At 46.2% G+C, this 20,798-nt stretch overlaps 1 pseudogene across 1 annotated transcript; it reads right to left on the bottom strand.

Moving 5' to 3' along the window:
* Nucleotides 1-17,170: 17,170 nt before the first annotated feature.
* LOC308605144 (large ribosomal subunit protein uL24-like) lies at nt 17,171-17,749 on the bottom strand (annotated as a pseudogene). Its single transcript has one exon. The product of its transcript is annotated as a large ribosomal subunit protein uL24-like (transcript).
* Nucleotides 17,750-20,798: the final 3,049 nt, after the last annotated feature.

The raw sequence follows: 20,798 nt of genomic DNA, 5'->3' as shown, positions 1-20,798 counted from the left end.
GTAGTCAAAAACTCATGGTATTTATACAGCGGAAAGCCGTATCAGGTGCTCTGATCATTAGAGGCACCAGTCGATTTCTGAAGCCACCAATTATGATGGGCATGACTATAAATTATTACAAACGCATGGGCTCTTACTTCTACCTTGTAGATTTGGTCGTCTCCGAGTAGTGTTCCAGGCTGGCCTAGTTCAACACACATCAGTAGGCTCAGGCCAGCACCCACTATTCTGGCTCAGGCACCAAAGAGCAAGTATAAAGTACCGATGTCTTTGTGGTTGGCTGAGAATAATCAGCGGTTTATGAACATAGGTAAAATGGCTGAGTAAGCATTAGACTGTAAATCTAAAGATAGGGGTTAAGTTCTCTTTTTACCAGGCCCTGTGGGGAATTGTTCATATTGAATTGCAAATTCGAAGAAGCAGCTTCAATTCTGCCAGGGCTTCTCCCGGCTTTTTTCCCCTGGGGGCAGGAGAAGACTGAAGCCAGTTGACTAGGGTATTTAGCTGTTAACTAAAAATTCGTGAGAGATGTAGCCCTCCAATCTAGTGAGGATTTAGCTTAATTAAAGTGTTTGTTTTGCATTCAATTGATGTAGGATATAGCCTTGCAACCCTTATTAAGCAGGAATTAAGTAAGTTATACTTGCTCAGGGCTTTGAAGGCCCTTGGTCTGGTTTAACCTAAATTCCTATTCCAACACTGATACTATTGGTGTGAGAGGCAGGAGTATCGTGGATATTACCATCATGGTTGGTAGGATTACTTGCTTTGTAGAGTCAAATTGCCATTTTATTTTTATGTTGTTTGTGGAGGGGAACGTGGTCAGAGCTGTGGAGTGAGTCGCATGTAGAAATACAAGTTAAGTAGTGCTGTGATGGCTACTAGTGTGGGTAGGATAACGTTACTGTTTTTTGTCATTTCGTGGATAACTATTCATCTGGGCATGAAGCCTGACAGCAGCGGGAGTCCTCCTGTCGACAGCAGGGCGGCTAGGGTAAGGGCTGTGAGAAGAGGTATTTTGTTTCATGTGTGAGATAGTGATAATGTAGTGGTGGCTGAGCTGTGAATGAATAATATGAATACAGTGAGAGTTATTATAATGTAGGTTACTAGGTTTAGCGTTGTTACAGTTGGGTTGTATAGTAAGATGGCTGTTATTCATCCTATGTGGGCGATTGATGAGTAGGCCACGATTTTTCGGAGTTGGATTTGATTTAACCCACCTCACCCTCCAATTAGAATGGACAACATGGATATGGATGGTATTAGGTTTAGGTTGATTGGTGGCGAGATTTGGTAAACAACTGATAGGGGTGCAAGTTTTTGTCATGTCAACAGGATTAGACCTGCCATTAATGGGATGCCTCGTGTTACTTTGGGCACTCAGAAGTGAAAGGGGGGTAGTCCTAGCTTTATGGCAAGGGCTACTGTTATTACTGTTTGATGCTGCTGGGTTGAATATTTTTGTAATGGTCCATTGGCTGGAATAGAGTAAATCGATGATGACTGCTAATATAAGTAATATTGACGCGGTGGCTTGTGTTAAGAAATATTTAGTGGAGGCTTCTATGGCTCATGGGATGAAATTTTTTATTATAACAGAGATAATGGCTAGCATATTTATTTCAAATCCAATTCAGACTAGTAATCAGTGGAAGCTGGTTATTACAACCATAGTCGCTAAAACAACAGTTGTTAAAATAATGATAGAAGTAATGGAGTTTACGGGAAGGATATAAACCAATATTTACGGGGTATGGACCCGATAGCTTATTTAGCTGACCTTACTATAGAATGTGGTGTAATATGGTAGCATGGAGAATTCTGAATTCTCAAGGGTAGGCTCAGCTCCTATAGCTCTAGAAATTACTTGAACCTCTATTATTTACTCTATCAAAGTAACTCTTTTATCAGACATATTCCTTATGTTTGTGGGGGGATGCTTGCCATTATGATGGGTAGTGATATGTGTCATAAGCACAGGGCTAGTGTTAAAGGCAGGAAATTTTTTCAGAGTAGGCGTATTAACCAGTCATATTGGAATTGCGGGTAGGACACTCGAATTCATAGGAAGGACATTGTTAATAACAGTGTTTTGATGATGAAGTTGATTGTATGTAGCTATGGTGTATGTGGGTTGTGAAATGCTCCCAGGAACAGGATTGTTGTGAATATATTTATTATAATGATGTTAACGTATTCTGCTAGGAAAAACATAGCGAAAGGGCCTGCTGAGTATTCTACATTAAAGCCAGATACGAGCTCGGACTCTCCTGTTAGATCCAGCGGGGCTCGGTTGGTCTCTGCTAGGGCAGAAATAAATCATATTATGTCCAGTGGCCATGATGGGAAGATCAGCCATAGTTGCTCCTGTGTTGTGGTGAGGGTTGATAGGGTGAAAGACCCATTTATTACAAGTACAGATAAGAGAATAATTGCTAGTGTTAACTCGCATGAGATTGTGCCACTGCTTGTAGAGCCCTGATTAGTGCGTATTTTGAGTTGGAGGCTCATCCGGACCATAAGATAGAGTGCGTGGCTGGACTTGATATGGCTGGTATAAATAGCACCCCTAGGTTTATGTTAATGAGGGGGTATGGCATGGGTAGGGGAATTCATATTGTTAGGGCTAGAGTCAGGGCTAGGATTGGTGCGATGATGAATATGGAGGTGGAAGATGTAGCTGGTCGTAGTGGTTCTTTTTTTTTTTTTGCTGTACGCGGGCCTCTCACTGCTGTGGCCTCTCCCGTTGCGGAGCACAGGCTCCGGACACACAGGCTCCGCGGCCATGGCTCGCGGGCCCAGCCGCTCCGCGGCATGTGGGATCTTCCGGGATAGGGGCACGAACCCATGTCCCCTGCATCGGCAGGCGGACTCTCAACCACTGCGCCACCAGGGAAGCCCCGTAGTGGTTCTTTAATGAACAGTTTGATTGCATCGGCAATGGGCTGAAGTAGCTCATGTGGTTCTACAATGTTTGGTCCTTTTTGGAGTTGTATGTAGCCTAGGATTTTTTATTCTCCTAATGTTAACAATGCTACGGCTAAAAGAATAGGAATAACAAGCATTAGGATGTTGATTATAAACATTTTGTTAGGGAGACGGTTTGAAGCTTTGGGTATAAAGGTTGAAGTTTTATGCAATTACCGGGCTCTGCCACCCTAACGAAAACCCTGGTCTTGGGTTTGCTTATTAAGTTGAGATTATACCATTAATTGTTTTAAAGGCACTTGTTTAAAGTGGGCCTTATTTCTCTTGTCCTTTTGTACTGGGAGAAATACATAATAGATAGAAACCGACCTGGATTGCTCCGGTCTGAACTCAGATCACGTAGGACTTTAATCGTTGAACAAACGAACTTTTAATAGCGGTTACACGATTGGGGTGTCCTGATCCAACATCGAGGTCGTAAACCCTATTGTCGATGTGGACTCTAGAATAGGATTGTGCTGTTATCCCTAGGGTAACTTGTTCGGTTGATCAATTTTTTGGATCAATAAGTGATGCTATGCTTTGACTAGTGGTCTAAGGTTTAATCACTCGGAGGTAGTTTTGTGCTCTGAGGTCACCTCAACCAAAATTGTCAATCCATGTGAAATTTTGTTATCCCTTGGTGGTTTAATTGTTTTTTTTTTTTTTTTTGGATTAACTAATTGAAACTCCATAGGGTCTTCTCGTCTTATTTTGTTACCCCCGCCTTTCACGGGGAGGTCAATTTCACTGATTAAAAGTAAGAGACAGTAAAACCCTCGTGTGGCCATTCATGCAAGTCCTTATTTAGGGAACAAATTATCATGCTACCTTTGCACGGTCAGGATACCGCGGCCATTTAACAGTTGTCACTGGGCAGACGGTGCCTCTAATACTAGTGATGCTAGAGGTGATGTTTTGGTAAACAGACAGGGTGTTTGCTGAGTTCCTTTTACTTTTTTAAATCTTTCCTTGGGTGCACACCTGTGTTGGACTAACAGTGTATTTAATAAATAGTTTAGTGTTGGGCTATATTTATTTACTGTTAATTATCAGTATATTATTAGTTGCTGATGTAAACTTGTGCAAGGAGAAGTGTGTCTTGTTACTTATATTAACAGTATTGCTTCTATAATTTTATAGATTAGTCCAGTAATAAGACTAGATGTTAATTTATTTAATATTGACATTAAGATATATTTATTGTTGAGCTTGAATGCTTTCTTAATTGATGGCTGCTTTTAAGATAACTATGGTGTTGTTTGTTTTTACTCTCTAGTTAAGGTTGTACCCATCTCTAAAAAGCTGTTTTGTGTTTTTTCGACTGACGTTTAAATATACACTGGAACTTATAAGGGGTTCTTGGTATTATTTAACGTTGAACTGAAATTCTTTTTCTGGACAACCAGGCTCATTAGGCTTGTCACCTCTACTTACGAATCTTCTCACTATTTTGCCACATAGATTGAGTTTGTTCTAGTAACTGTTCATAAGTAGCCCACCTGGTTTCAGGTGGTTTAACTTAAGTTCTCTTTGTTAAAATTTTGCTGGTTAAATCATTATGCAAAAGGTACAAGGGGTAAGCTTTGCTTTTTGTTACTTTTAATGTTTCTTTTACCATTCCCTTACAGTACTTTCTCTATAGCACCATTAATATTTAAATTTCTGTCTCCTATACTTTAAATGTTAGGTGAATGTTTTATTTGATCGGTTCATGCTATTATAATGGGGAGGGGTGTGGGCTAGATTTAGTTCAAGGCATTCAGAGGTTATGAAATCTTCTAAGTGCTTTATTTAAGCTATGCTTTGATTTATCCAAGCACACCTTCCAGTATGCTTACCTTGTTACCACTTATCTCCTCATACAATCGACTAGTATCTGCCAATAGGTTGTGATTTTTGTCATAATACTCGAGGAGGGTGATGGGTGGTGTGTGTGTGCTTCATGGACTTATTCAACTAAGCACTGTACTCTTAATTTACTACTAAATCCTCCTTTGGTTTTTAGGTATCATAAAAACTTTCATGTAGGGCTTCCCTGGTGGCGCAGTGGTTGAGAGTCCGCCTGCTGATGCAGGGGACGTGGGTTTGTGCCCCGGTCCGGGAGGATCCCACATGCCGCGGAGCGGCTGGGCCTGTGAGCCATGGCCGCTGAGCCTGCGCATCCGGAGCCTGTGCTCCGCAGCGGGAGAGGCCACAGCAGTGAGAAGCCCACGTACTGCAAAAAAAAAAAAAAAAAAAAAAAAAAACTTTCATGTAGATAAGAGAATGTTCTTGGTGTAGAAAATGTAGCCCATTTCTTCCCACCCCATGGGTTACACCTTGACCTAATGTTTTTATGTGCTCTAGTTGTGCTTACTTTTACTCCTTTTTAGGGTTTGCTGAAGATGGCGGTATACAGACTGAATTAGCAAGGGTTGGTGAGGTTTATCAGGGTTCATCGATTATAGACAGGCTCCTCTAGAGGGGTGTGAAGCACTGCCAAGTCTTTTGAGTTTTAAACTGTTGCTAGTAGTACTCTGGCAAATAATCTAGTTCTTGTAATTATTTGGATTTAGGGCTAAGCATAGTGGGGTATCTAATCCCAGTTTGGGTCTTAGCTGTCGTGTAATCAGGATGTGCTAAAGTCACTTTTTAGTCTATTTTTACTTTAATCATGGCTTTTTACAGCTTAATTAAAATTTAACTTTATTTTGCATTACTCTTTAACACACTTCACGCCATATTTCTATTAACTTGGGTTGATCATATGACCCTTGTGGCTGGCATGAAATGTACCAGCCTTAATTAGTATGGCTTAGTCGAACTTTCGTTTATGGCTTAGTTGTGATCACTGCTGTCTCCTGCAGGGGTGTAGCTGAGCACGGCGCTGTGAGCCACGGGTACAGAGTGCTTGACACCTGCTCCTCTTAACCGCAGTGATTTAGAGGGCATTCTCACCAGAGTGTGGATACTTGCATGTGTAATTCTGTTAAAAATTAAAAGAAAGGCTGAGACCAAACCTGTGTGTTTGTGAAACTAGCAAGCCCATCTAGGTGTTTTCAGCGCCCTGCTTTAGAGGTTTACGCTACATCAACTTGTTGTGTACAAGTGATATTTATATGGCTGTGTTATGTGGCTTGTGTCAGATTTAGTATTAAATTTTTGATAAAGTGGCTAATGAATCTAGGGAGATGTCTGTCTATATGGGTGGTGAATATCTAAGTAGTTTATTGGTATGATGTGGGTGTTTTTGAGGTTGCCTGTTTTGATGGTTTTTATGTCCACCCTAACTCGTCACCACAGGTATGAGTGGGGCAAGATGCAGTGTTTCCACCCATTTTTTTTTTGACTTGTGAAGACTTTGGCACTAATCATGATCTTCTATTACCTTTTTCAGGAGCTTGAGGGACAATCCTCCTCAATTTTTAAAAAGTATTTATTTATTTGGTTGCACTGGGTCTTGGTTGCAGCACGTGGGCTCCTTAGTTGTGGCACGCATGTGGGATCTAGTTCCCTGACCAGGGATGGAACTCGGCTGCCTGCATTGGGAGTGTGGAGTCTTAACCACTGCACCACCAGGGAAGTGCCCTTCCTCAATTTTTAAGGAAACATAAAACACAAACAAGCAGACTGTGTATCTTAGGATTCAGCGAGGCTTTGCCCCCAGGATTCACTCCATCGTCAGGAAGGCAGGGAGAGGCTCAGGAAAGGAGCATCTGGGGAGACTGACCCCAAAGAGATGCTGAGAGTAGGTTCAAAGGCAGTAAAGCAAGAGGTTCACGGGACACAGCAGTAGATGATGTGGGTCCAGCCAAAGAGCTGGGTGTCCCCACAGGTGGGCACAACCTAGAAGGTGAGTCCAGCAGTAGAGGCCCCAGGCAGGGAAAGAACCCGTGGTCACCCTCAAGGAAGCCAGTCAGAGGAGGCAGGACTCAGCTGCAAGTCCAGGGTGAGAAAAGCAAAGGTCCAGCTGAGAGCGTCCAGGACGCCAGGCCTTACCCAGAACAGGGTCCCGATCCCTGCTACAAGGCTGGGTCCCAACATCGGGCAGAGGGGTCATCAAGCGCCCTTGTGCTGAGTCCTGAGTTCACCGGGACTTTTCTGGTTACAAGGAGCAGAACCCCTCGTGACCTAGGGAAGCTCATGGATTCCTGGACCCTGGGCTCAGGAACCAAAGCTGGAATCACAGGGAAGCTGGCCCTCCACCTCTCTGGCCCTCATCTCTGCTTCATTTCTCTCCCTTTCAGGTCTACTTTCTCTTTCTCAGACCTCAAAACTGAAACAGAAGTGGCCATAGACTTCCACATCACAATTTAGACCCTAGAGAGAGACTGATTTTTCTACCAGGCCCAATTCTAAACTCCTGTATGAGGAATTGCCTCCGATTTTGCAGTTTGCCCACCCCTGAGCCAGTCGAATACAGTGGGGAAACCGGGTTGCATTGTTAAAAACATGGCAGTCTCCATGGACGGAAGGATGGATGGAATGGGGTGGGGCAGTTTCTAAAAAGCAGGTACCAGGAAGACCACCCAACAGAATGCAGTCCAGCTGGGGTCTGACGAGGCAGGCTGCAGAGTTAGGGGACTTAGTTACATGTCTCACCTTAGGGGTTGCTTCTTAGGGGCTATTTTGACAAGCTTGAGACTGGCTGTCCCTGGCATGTGATTAATAGAAGGTCTAATTAACAGTCAAAACCTCTAACTCAAGAGACAAGCTGTGACGCAAAGAAGTGAGGACTAGGACTTCTCCAAACCTCCCTGCTCCCTCCGGTTAGGGGGATGCTTCAAGGAATGGTGCTTCCTCACGTGCTTCCTTGTCCAGCACCGCCCGGGGCGCTCCCGGAAGAGGCGGTCGGGGGGCCTCCCCTCCCAGTGGTGGAAACGGCTGACGACGATCAGCACTCTGAGATAAGTATGAGCAGAGCGCCAGGGCGAAGAGAGGGGCCCTGAGGTGCCTGGCGAGCTGAACTGTGAAAGATGATCCAACAGAGGCTGGTACAGCAGAAAGAACAGTGAACGAGGCATCGCAAGGTCTGAGTTTTTGTCCTGGGTCTGCGACCCTGGGGCCAGGGCTAGTCAAGGCAAGAGAAGTGCCTTGGGTGCAAAATCTTAAGGAAACAGTCACTCCCAGGGTCATGAAAGGCTGAGTGCTTCTCAAGCCGTGGGCATTGGCACCTCTCTGCCACGTGCCCTTAGCAGGTCACTCTACCTGCCTGGGCTAGATAGGTGATGGAAGGTCACCTCTCTCCAGGTGATCCCGTGGTGCTCCTGCCCCAGACACTGCGGCAGAGTCCCAGATAGGGGTCCACAGAGCAGACGGACCCTCCCCTCAAGCTCCTCAGGGCCTAGAATAAGTATTACATTTTCCTTCACTCCCTCTGCCTTTCCTGTTTACTTGTAGCTTTCCGTGCCTCTCTCCTCCACTTAGCCTGGGAAGCTGAGGTTACTGTGTTGCCCTTTTGTAGTGAAGGAATTAGATTTCTAGTAAGGCTTACGTGGGAAATGAGCTTCGTAAGTACCATAATGAGCAGTTCCACATTATAACTGAGGGAAAAGGAGCCTGAAAAATCATTAAACTCTGTGCTTAGGTAAAGAAAGATGAACCACGAGAGAAAGGCCATTCAGTGACTCAGGCTGCAAAATTACCAGCGCCTGGGGGAGTTTCTGGCCTCTCCTGACAAGTAGAAAGAGGAAGGCACCCCATGGAGCAATCTTTAGCAGCTGGACATTTTTCAAAGGCAGCTGGCTACTGGCTCTGTGGAGCTACAGTCCTTACATCTGACTACTAAACAATCTGCTCGGGTGTTCCCACAAGTATCCCAAATTCAACTTGCCCTAAACAGAATGTATCACCCCTTCCAACCCACTCCCTTGCTACCCTACCCACCACGGATCATCCAGTCTCCTAGCTGGAAACCTGGGAGTCACTGGGTGTTCTAGACAATTCCCTTGCCCTTATTCAGTGGAGCATCAGTTACTGACGCCCTGGGGTCCACCCCCCTGGGGTCTAACGCTGGGGGCCACCATCTGGAGGCTTTATGACGCCACCCTTGCCTCTCCATTCTCTCAGCCAGCACTTGGTTCACACCCTCAGCACTTCTTGCCTGGATCCTCAGTCCAGCTCCTTCCCAGACACCCTCTCTACTGCTGCTTTTATTTTTCACTATTTTTTTAATGTGGAATATATCAGCTACAGATTAGAAAATAAACACCAGAGTCACCACCACCCAGATGAAGAGAACGCTGTCCTTTCCTTAGAGGGGCCCGTGCAGCCCCCTCCCCCTTGTCCATCCTCCTGCCTCTCCCCGAGAGTGAGCCACGATCCCGACCCTGCGTGGGCTTTCACATTTCTACATGCATTCTAGAATCAGATTCTGGAGTCCCACAAGACAAACCCAGTTGGGTTTTTTGAGACTGCATTGACTCTCTAGATTAATTAGAGGAGGGTTGATGTCTTTAACCCACTGAGTCTTTAGTCCGTGTACATTGTCTATGTTCCTCTGGGTCTTCTTTTATGCTCAATACAAACCACAGAAGTCTTGTAAATATTTAGTTATTTTTCCCCAAGTTTCTCATATTTCTGTGTCATCTTCTGTTTGTTGCTGTTATACCAAAATGCAACTGCTTTTATGTTGATCTTGGACCCAGAAGCCCTTCATTTACCTGCAGAACCTACACTGCTCTGTGAACAGCATCATCAGAAGTGTGTTCATTTATGAACAGGTGTTCCAACTCCTTTCCACTAGCAGAAAGCCCTGCCTGGTCTGGGCTCAGCCCATGCGGCTCCCTCCTCCCCTGCACTCACTCTGCTCTTCTCACCCCGACAGACCAGACCGTGAGGTCCCCAAACCCTCCAAGCTGGTTTCCACCACAGGGCCTTTGCATTGTTGTTCTCTCTGCAGAAACTGCTCTCCGAGCCTTCAAATGGCTCTGCTCAACCGGCACCCTCATTAGTTCCCCAAAGAAGCCTTTCCTGACTGCCCCCTACTCCTCCAAGGTGGCCACTCTCTGTCCCCGACTTGGCGTGGTTTTCATCGCATGTATCACCACCCAAACTACTTGTAAGTGGATGAATAAGTGAATGTGCCCTAGAGAGAGATGAAGTGTCAGAGGCGCTGGGAATGCCCATGCCCGTCAGCTCACTAAAGTGGGAAATTCAACCACTGAAGATTTGTTCCTTGGCTTTAAAAGGAGCATAAAAGCATCATCCAGTTGTGGTGAGGATCCAGTAAATAAGACGACGTGGTGAAGGGCTGTGCGATGCTCACTCAGAAGTGTGGGCATCAAAACAGACCCCTGCTTGGAGGGATGAGGGACAGCAACAGAAGAGACCCTGTGACCCTCATCCAGGACACGTGGACGGCATGAAAGGCTGAGAACGGAAGGAGGAAGGACGGGTCAGAGGTGCTGAGTCAGGCCGGGCAGGAAGAGGAGCGGCATCTCCCGGGAGTGGTGTGTTCAGTCCTGGGTGCAGGAGGGCTTCAGTAGGGCGGCTTTGGGTCCCGGATGATGGGCCAGAGGGGACCTTATTGTCATCGGAGAGAAAGGGGGGTCTACAGGGAAACAGCCAGTGGCCTCAGTGCATCCCCCTCCACAGGTGACCACAGAAGGTGAAAGACCAGGGGGAAGAGGCAGGGCCATGGAGTCCAGCCCCCCCACCCCGCCAGAGTCCACAGGCTCTGATGCAGAACCAAGGCTCACACGAGGCATTAGCCATTCAGACAAAGCAGGGCAGGGCTTCCCATAGAGCGGTGGCCTGGAAATGCTGTTTCTTGACAGTGTCTTCCAGTCGACTGGACCTGATGGAGCACCTACCACGCACAGGGGCTTACTCTCTTCGGGTTGTACTTTCTTGACTTTTACATGAAATTGCCTGGTTGCACCCAATGTTTAAGTATACAAGTGTGTTCCTAGTGGTCTTTGGCTGTAGGATGTTGACAAGTTCTACGATGGGTATACATGTTACAAATTATTGTGTCTTCCTGGTGCATTGATTATTTTACCAATGTATGATGGTAAAATAATCAGTGTACCGCTTTATCGTTAGGAATGACTTTTGCCCTAATGTCCATTTGGCCTGATACAGCTACACCAACCTTGTTCTGGTAGATATTTACCTGGCGTGGTAAGCAGAATAATGACACCCTCTCCCTCAAAGATGTCCGCATCTAATCCCTGGAACCTGTGACTCCGGTACCTTACATGGAAATAGGGACTTTGAAATGGGAGATTATTCTGCGTTATCTGGCTGGGCCCAGTGTATTCACAATGGTGAGAACGAGAGGGAGCTGGAATAGAGGAGAGGGCAGTGCGGTGCTGGAGGCAGAGACCACGGTGATGCACTTTGAGAGGGAGGAAGGGGCCACGAGCTAAGGAATGCAGGTGGCACTAAAAGCTGAAAAAGGCAAGGAAACAAATTCTCCCACAAACCCTCCAGAGGAACCAGCCCTGCCGACACCTTGACGGTAGCCCAAGGAAACTAACTTTGGACTTCTGACTTCCAGAACTGCCAGAGAATAGATTTGTGTTGTTTTACGCCTGACATTTGTAGAACTTTCTTACAGCAGCATCGGGAAACCAATATACCCCACATTCCCCATATCTCTAATCTCAGAGCTTCCATCCGAGATCATTTTCCTTCTGTCTAAATTTAGTAAATCCTTCTGAATTTTCTTCATTGAAGGTATTTTGGTGATGACCTTTCTCAGAGTTTGTTTGTTTGGAAAAGGATTCTCTTCCCCTCACAGACTAGGAAGCTGGTTCCACGTACGCTTCCTGGAGACTCTTTCCCTTCGTTTGCCTTCTCCGGGGGTGAGTCCCAGCTTTGCTTCCTCCTCTTTCATGGTTGAAAGTGTATCAGCAAACCCCGTCGGTGGACATTAGCACTGTTCCCCGGATTCCTCTTCCCCACCCAGGCACAGGACAGGGCGTACCTGGATTTTTCTGGAGGGGTGGGGCCGTGTGGTTAGTTCTAGCAATGAATGATAGTAGAAATCTGTGTTTCTTGTGGGCTGAGCATTTCACTGCTGGTGTGAGCCCTCAGAGACCTCCGTTTCCCTCTTAGCAGCACGTATGGTGGAAGCTGCCCTGCCAGCCTGGGTCCCTGAGTGGCTCCAGTGAGTACAGCTCCCTGTCAGTTTTCAATGGACGCACGGTAAGAACAAGAAATAAACTCTGGTTGGGGCTGTTTGTTGTCACAGCAAAACCTAGCCTAACCTGACTGATACAGTGCTCCTGATTACATCTATAGTTTTGTTTCTCCTTTCAGATCCAATCAAACCCAAAGCTTTAAGGTAATCATGCCACAGATTAGACTCTCAAGGTTCTAGGATACAGGATCTGATCAACAGAGGGGAAAAAAATAGCACTTTATGCTGCTATATGGTTTTAGAAAAAAGTTCGTGAAAATTGACTTCCTGTCCAGAATGTTCTCTGCAGCTGGGCTGTCATTGCTGCTCCTTTTATAGAACGTTAGGCAACTGTCATGGAAATTAACACCCAAAGGTTTCTGTTTACATTTTGTAACTGATTTTCGGTATCCTTATTAGGATTTTATACAAAAACTTTAGTATTCTGTGTATGTGATGTATTCCTTCATGGAGTTTTATTAAAATCCTTTTTTTTTTTCTTCTAAAGGAATACATTCCTATTTAATAATGCAAGTCAATGGAAAAATAAGATGTGACGCTCCAAAATTCACTTCCCAATTCACTTTTTTTTTTTTTTTTTTTTTTTTTTTGTGGTACGCGGGCCTCTCACTGTTGTGGCCTCTCCCGTTGCGGAGCACAGGCTCCGGACGCGCAGGCTCAGCGGCCATGGCTCACGGGCCCAGCCGCTCCGCGGCACGTGGGATCTTCCCGGACTGGGGCACGAACCCGTGTCCCCTGCATCGGCAGGCGGACTCCCAACCACTGCGCCACCAGGGAAGCCCCCAATTCACTTTTAAAGGCAGATATCAATTCCATATGAAGATATGCAGTTATAGTTTCCATATCCTCAGAAGTAATCAGATGCTACTACTATTACTAACAGTGCTACAAGTACCCAGACTCCAAACTACCCGCCATAGGCAAAGACCAGCAAGCCCAGTTACACCTCAGGTGGGGTATGTTGGATTCACAGGCAGAAGAGGGAGCTAGATTTCATGGGTCTCTGTTCTCCTGCCCCCTCAGAGAAAGGCCTATTTTTCCTAAGAAACAGATGAAAGAAAAACAATCAGCATTCCTAGTCAGGCAGTTTAATTTCCCCAGAATTTTTTCTCTTCTATAATAAATATAAATAATTGTATCACGATATTTGGGGAGATATGTCTGGGAGAACACCCAACATACATCATATGCTAATCCTAACAGAGCCAGCAGTTCCCGAGGCTTCTGCCTGGGCACTCCTCCCCTCTGCTCAGTGCTACATTCACCCTGAGGGCTGTGGCCAAAGGCTGCAGAGGAACTCAGCTGAGAAAATGTGGATGTGAGCATTAAGAGGTCATTCCAAACTCTCGTTTCAGGCAGGTTTTAAGTTTCATCTTTTTCTAAACATTTCATAAGAGTGCCCACAGAACATTAAAATTTCTCCTTCCTCGCTTCTAGAAAACACGCTAAGGTAATTAGGAGGGAGAGCTAATCGAGAGGCAAAACGCCTGTGTGGGTGACCTGCACGTTACCTGCCTCTAAAATAGCACTGCCTTGTTTCATCCTGTGTCGTCTGTTTAACTCTCACCCTGTCTCTGCCGGACGATGCCAAGCCAAGGGGTTGGAATGACAGCAAGATGGTTGTGATCTCTCCACCCTGGTGGCTTGAAACTGGCTGGTGAGGGTTTGGTCCTATGCCAGAAAGCCCAGTCCTATTACCAAGGCCCCTTAACTTATCACTCATGTTCCGGTACCAGGGGTTTCATCAAGCTTTGTTATTTCTTTAAGTCTGGGGATGAACTGTGACTCATTGTTGAGGACATGTGAGTGAGCATCTGGCTCCTTTAATAGCAGCCTAGTGGATTTTCCTTGTCAGTTATGACTGTTCTGAAACAGTACAGTCTTGAAATGAGCGATCCCCGGATCACAAGTAGCCCAGCATCCACACAGCGCCACTGACCCCTTTGGAACCCCCTGGACCACGTACCTTCCTAACATCATTTCCTAGGCGGAGCACAGGATTGTCTGGCTGGGAGTCCTCCTGCAGAGAGCACACACACATTGAGAAGGTGCTGGTGGCTATTTACAATAGCCAGGACATGGAAGCAACCTAAGTGTCCATCGACAGATGAATGGATAAAGAAGATGTGGCACTAATATACAATGGAATATTACTCAGCCATAAAAAGAAACGAAATTGCATTGTTTGTAGTCAGGTGGATGGCCCTAGAGTCTGTCATACAGAGTGAAGTAAGTCAGAAAGAGAAAAACAAACACCATATGCTAACACATATATACAGAATCTAAAAACCAAAAAAAAAAAAGGTTCTGAAGAACCTAGGGGCAGGACAGGAATAAAGACGCATATGTAGAGAATGGACTTGAGGACATGAGGAGGGGGAAGGGTAAGCTGGGACGAAGTGAGAGAGTGGCATGGACATATACACACTACCAAACGTAAGGTAGATAGCTAGTGGGAAGCAGCCGCATAGCACAGGGAGATCAGCTGGGTGCTTTGTGACCACCTAGAGGGGTGGGATAGGGAGGGTGGGAGGGAGACGCAAGAGGGAAGAGATATGGGGATATATGTATACATATAGCTGATTCAGTTTGTTATATAGCAGAAACTAACACACTGTTGTAAGGCAATTATACTCCAATAAAGATGTTAAAAAAATAAAATAATAAAATAAAAAGAAAGTACTGCTGGTACACAACAGGGAGACAGCCCGGGAGGGGTGCTCCACCTGGGCAGCAGGCTGGTGTCAGGGCAGAGCCCATGATGGGGACATCAAGGAGAAGGCAGGAGCCCAGGCTCAGGAACAGGAGAGCCCCTCTCTGTAGACCGGACACTCCCTGAGGACAGGCACCAGGCATATGGTGCTCACAGCTAGTCCTCCACACGTAGCACATGGTAGGTGCTCCATACATGTTTGTGGAATGAATGAAGCAACTAGAGAAGGACCAGGAAACATCTGGCCAGCAAGATGAATAGGGTCAACAGCAAATATTCTCACAAAGCAAATGCTATGATCCAGTACCGCTGAAAATTTCCATCAAAGTTCCCTCCCGGGAAAAAAAAAAAAAAAAAGTTCCCTCCCGAGGGAAGGGTGGAGGGAATGCTTATCCTGGGGGGATCTGGAGTGTAGCCAAGCGGACAAGAAAGCACATTCAGCCATGTGCAACCAACAGTTATGCACACAGCTGTCACATGTTTGTCCTGAGGTCCTTCCCATGGACAACTCCTGGTCCAGCTCCTGCACTCCCTCCATGAGACAGAGGCCTTTGATAACCCCTACCCCGTGGGAGTCCTCTAAGCTCGTGTAGGTCCTGAAGGGTCGCCTCCTGTCCCCCCACGTTCTTCTTTCCTGGCGGAGATCTTTGGATTGTCTCTTTTCTCCAGAGATGTTGACTTCTGCCTCGGAGGCATGGCCCTTACCTGGGGTAGCGACGGGAGGGTCGTCGTCAGCACAGCGAGTACCAGGGATGCCGCCAGGACGACGGACGGGGTGGTGCGGGGGATGCAAGACGTGGGAATTAGGACAACAAGGGGAGGTTTCTTAACAAGCTGTCAACTATCAAAATTGCCTGACAATGGTGTGAAATCTGCTCAGAAGGATGATAAAATGAGAACAGCCCCTCCTCTGTGTAGACTCCGTAGGCATGTGCCTGTGTGAAGGTAGGGGATGAACCAAATGATCTTGTCAGGCTTCTGAGACGCCATGATTCTACAGCCCCTGGCTTATACAGCAGCTTTCACGATGTTGTCGTGGCCCAGTTTCAGACAAGTTGTTTGATCTTATTTTACAGCCGAGAAATCTAGGTCACAGCATGTTGGACCATTTGCCCAAAGTTAAACTGAAAGCAGCCTTTGTCAGCTGTCTGCTGTCCTCAGAGGAGAGTCCAAAATTGGTGAAGTTCTGGTTTCTGGCTTATAATTAGCTCCCAGAAAATGATGACAGATCACCCTGCATGAGAGGCCCTGAGGCCCATCTTCTTTTCCCAGGGACCTGACACAAAGTCCTTGTATCAGCAGCACACAGCTCTGTTTCTCGTTCTCATGCTGCTGGAGCTCAGGGGCTGCAGGAAGAGCAAACTGTGGCTGAGAGGAGCCTGGACCTCCTGCCCCCACTCCTGCCCCTGCTCCCCTAGAGCAGAGTCTCCCGTGGGGGTGTGCGAGGTGCCCCATCTGGCTGAAGCCCACAGGCTCAGCTTTTGGAGGTCACTGAATCTCTGCTTGCATCCCTGGATTCTGGTGGAGCTCAGAGGTCACACCGTGGATAACTACCAGCTGTGAGTGTCTTAGAGAACCAGAGAGATGGGTTAGGAGCTTCTGATGATTTCCCCTTATGTCTTGGCTACTCTTCTTCATTTCAAAGTAGTTAAGGCCATCTGCTTGGCCCTGGATTTTCTGGGGTGACCCTTGGATTGGGAGGGACCTCAAGCCCAAAAGTAGTCAAGTCCATTCACTGATCACTCTGGTCCCAATTCTGGGAATCCCTCCCCAACACACACACACACACACACACACACACACACACACACACACCCCACACACACACCCCACACACACACCCCTCCACATTCCCAAATTTTTATAAGGTCTTTCCAAAACCAAAGCAAAGCCTTGACGTCTGGAGAGCACTGGGATCCTCCAGCGTCTGCAGTGCCACTCTTTGGCCACTAGCAACAGAGGCCGCCATCACTGTTAGTGTCAAGGCTGGAAGAAGGAAGTCCATCTTTTTTTAAATTAATTAATTCATTTATTTTTGGCTGCATTGGGTCTTTGTTGCTGCGCACAGGCTTTCTCTAGTTGTGGCGAGTGGGGGCTACTCTTCGCTGTGGTGCGCGGGCTTCTCATTGCGGTGGCTTCTCTTGTTGCGGAGCAGGGGCTCTAGGCACACGGGCTCAGCAGTCGTGGCTCACGGGGCTCAGTAGTTGCGGCTCACAGGCTCTAGAGCGCAGGCTCAGTAGTTGTGGCGCATGGGCTTAGCTGCTCCGCGGCACATGGGATCTTCCCAGACCAAGGCTCGAACCCGTGTCCCCTGCCTTGGCAGGCGGATTCTTAACCACTGCGCCACCAGGGAAGTCCCAGGAAGTCCATCTTGAAGACATAGTTTGATCCATATATGGATCATTAAGAGCGTTATGTGAATTGTATTTTCTTTGGTACCCATTTCTTTTTTTTTTTCATTTTAAGTTTTTAATGAAAGTTGTATATAAGAATACTTTATTCCTGCATCTTCTCAATTGTTTCTTCCTTATATTTGCCCTTTTCCTTTCCTACTTGGTGAGATTTGGCTTTACGTTCGAGGATCTTTTTGTGGTCTTTGTCCAGTTTAAGTCTGGGGGTAACCACCTTGCTGGGTGAATACCCACATGGACAGTCGTGCCGTTAGCCTTCTCCCGCTGCACTCGTTCAATGTAGACGACATATTTCTTCCTGTAAACCTGGACTACTTTGCCAATTTGCTGCCCTTTGTAGTGCCCTCATACAACTGGAACTTCATCATACTTTCAGATGGGGATGGATCAGACACTGTACTTCTGTTCCAGCTCTTTAGAAAGAGGGGAAAGCACATTGAAATGCCTTTTCCGGTTCTTGCTTCAGTCAGAAGTCACAAAGGGATTGAACTTCATTTTGGCCTCCGGCGCTTCAGCGATGGCCACAAAAGGGCTGGTACATGTTTCTTACCATATTTACTTAACATTTCGTTAGGACGCAGCAACACAGAGGAAGAGCACAACCTGGGTTTGAATCCTGGCTCTGCCACTTGCAAGCCAGCTAACCTTGGACAAGTAGCTTAATTTCCCTGGAGCCTCATTTTCCTCATCTGTAAAATGGGAATAATTATATCCGTCTCCAAGGTTGTAGTGACGATAAGAGCCAGCACATGTAGAGCACCTGGTTTTTGTCTGGCACGTGGTAGGTGCTTAGTGAAGGTGGTGTGGACACCAGCAGTCAGGGTGTTTGGGGGGTGTCCTGATCAGGCTCCACCTCTCCCCATGGGAGGTGCTGCATCGTTCTCAACTTCCTGTTGGATGGGGGTGGGGGTTCCCCAGCTTGTCCAGGGGCCAACACTCCTCTGAGTATCTGATTCCTGAGCTCACACTGCCTGGCACCATACTTTATTCCCCTGAGAAAGGCCACTGTCATGTTCCCTCCCACGCGGCTGGAACCCAAGCCCTCTGCATGCATCGGTCCTTGGCCCCAGAGGCCTCCGGAACTCCTGGCTCCGTTAGGATTAGCGTATGATGTATGTTGGGTGTTTTCCCAGACAAATCTCCCAAAATATCGTGATACAATTATTTACTAGAAGAGAAAAAATTCTAGGGAAATTAAACTGTCTGGCTAGGAATGCTGATAGTTTTTCTTTCCTCTCATCTGTTTCTTAGGCAAAATAATCCATTCCTAAACCCCAAGCAGCTATAATTCTAAATAAGCACATCCAGTATAATAAGCCTGATAAATGATAGTATTAACTCTGACTAGCTCGGGTCGGGCAAAGTGCCAGCTCAAGCATCAGAGAATTTCTCTCAGGACCTCTTGAATCGAGACATCTGCTGTTACCTCTAGGGTAACTCAGCACTTTTATCAGGCTCTAAACAATCAATCCCTTCCACGCCATGCTGGAGGCAGCTGGTAAAGCGTGGGCCAGGGCACAGTATGATTTTTATTTCAGATGGAATGAACGTCTAATTGAATGCTTGCACAACTGCATTCCAGCCTGGAAAATCTACCTGCTGGTTTCACCACCAGCTGGGAGTTCTCAGAAGCAGGTGACCCTCTCCACAATAGCAGTGGCGATTTCATGAAATTGAAAGTGAAGCTGAAGGTGGCTCCTGATTTGATTCCCCCTTCAGCATCTCTTGCTCATAACGCCAGTGACGGAGGAGAGACAGCTGTTGCCTTCCACACCACCTTCAGCTTAGTCACCCCAAGTGATGTACACATGCATAACCAGCCTCATCTCGAAATAAGGGAGGGAATCAGAAATGTAGTGAGGGGGTGTCTGCTTGCCGCTGCACCCCTTCTGCTTCCTTTTTCTTTCAGTCTATTGAGCTATTGTTAATTCTTTTCCTCCCACACAAAAATGATCACACTCATGTTCCTTTCATGGTTTCCAGTAGAAACCATACCTATTTTCCAGAACATTTCTCCATTTTTTCTTTGCCCTAAAGCACGGGCATTAAGTCAGAAGTGGTTCCAGATTCATAAACAAAGGTTTGTGACTTTCATAAGACATCAATGACTAAGTTCTTCACTAAATCAGAAGGAGATTCTGAGTCATAGTTTTACTAGTTTTACATAAGTTTTACTTTTGCTTGTTGAACTATTGGTGTTACTGCTCTAAGAGTTTTTACATCAATTAAAACAAAAGTAACCAGAAAAGGATGTCCATATAGGGGAGAGGTTAAGTAAACTAGAGAACGATCCACACCAAACAGCCAAGAACACTGAATAGCTATTAAAAAGTGTAGCCATGAAAATTGTTAAATTTTTTTTAAAAATCAAATTACGTAACCTGATCTCACTTTTGTAGGAAAAGAAGTACGTTTGTATGTGTAGGTGCTCAAAATGCACAGAAAGGAGCCTGGGGAATTGCACAGGGAGCACTTACTGTGGGTGCCACACCACTAGGGAGTGGGAGTGCGGAGTTAGGGGAGGTATGTTTCCGGGATTACTTCTATGTCACCGGATCTATTACAAGAACAGTATATCATGTGTGTAATATATATGTGTACACGTATATACATACATGCATGAGTAAGTATGTATGTACATAAAAGAGAACAGTAACTTCAAATTTTATTTCACTTCCACAATGTTCATATAGTGGTATTACCACTCTTGGAGGCTGGAAATTGTTCCTCCTCTTTAGCTGATGGACTTTGGGAGCCTTTGTCTCTCCTTTAATGCAATGACTCCCAACTTTGAATGCAGATTAGTATCACTCAGGAGCCCAGGCCCCATTCTGGGCCAGTTAAGTCAGGATCTCTCCGAGTGAGACCGGCTCTGGCATTTTACAAGGCTCCCGGGGCAATTTCAGTGCGAGACCAAAGTTGAGAACCACTGCCTTACTCTGTAAACCCCTCAAGGGTAGGGTCTGTGTCTGGTTTGTCTTTTTGTCCTCAAAGCACCTAAGTTAGTGACTTACATTGATATAATGAAGAGATCTGGACACTCCAATATTCTCAGAGGGAGAAAAAAATCATAACAACCAGGACCTGACTAACATGTTAGAACCGTCTAAAGTACATAGATTCACAGTAACCAACAGAGAGCATCACACTTCTATGGATGTCCTCAGGGTCAGCTGACCTCTTGGATATGCATCTTTTTGTACACACACACACACACCACCCCCCCACCCCCCGTGCTGGGTTTCTAGCCCGTCCCTGAATTTGGTGCATCGCTTCTTTGGCCAGGTCATAGCCCAGTAGGGGAAAGTGAAAGCCCTCAACCAGCTGTGCCCTTTGTTGATGTCAGCAAGAAGGCTGTAAAATGAATTTCTAATCTCCGTTGAGCAGAAGGCCACCTTGGAAGGACCCTCGTCCTCCTCATGACTGCGTCCCATTTTTCCTGAGACATTTCCTAATCATGCCCGGCTTTTCCTTGGAGCTCATTAACACATACTCATGAAAAGAGAACTTTGAAAATTTGAAGTTCTTCTGAAATATTTTGGGTTTTGTCTTGCATGTGGTGCCAAAGGCTTCT

This window comes from Mesoplodon bidens, assembly GCF_964165515.1.
Source record: "Mesoplodon bidens genome assembly, chromosome: 17".
Taxonomy (NCBI): Eukaryota; Metazoa; Chordata; class Mammalia; order Artiodactyla; family Ziphiidae; genus Mesoplodon; species Mesoplodon bidens.
Note: the sequence above shows the minus strand (reverse complement) of the source record. Positions and strands in the feature narration are given on the sequence as shown.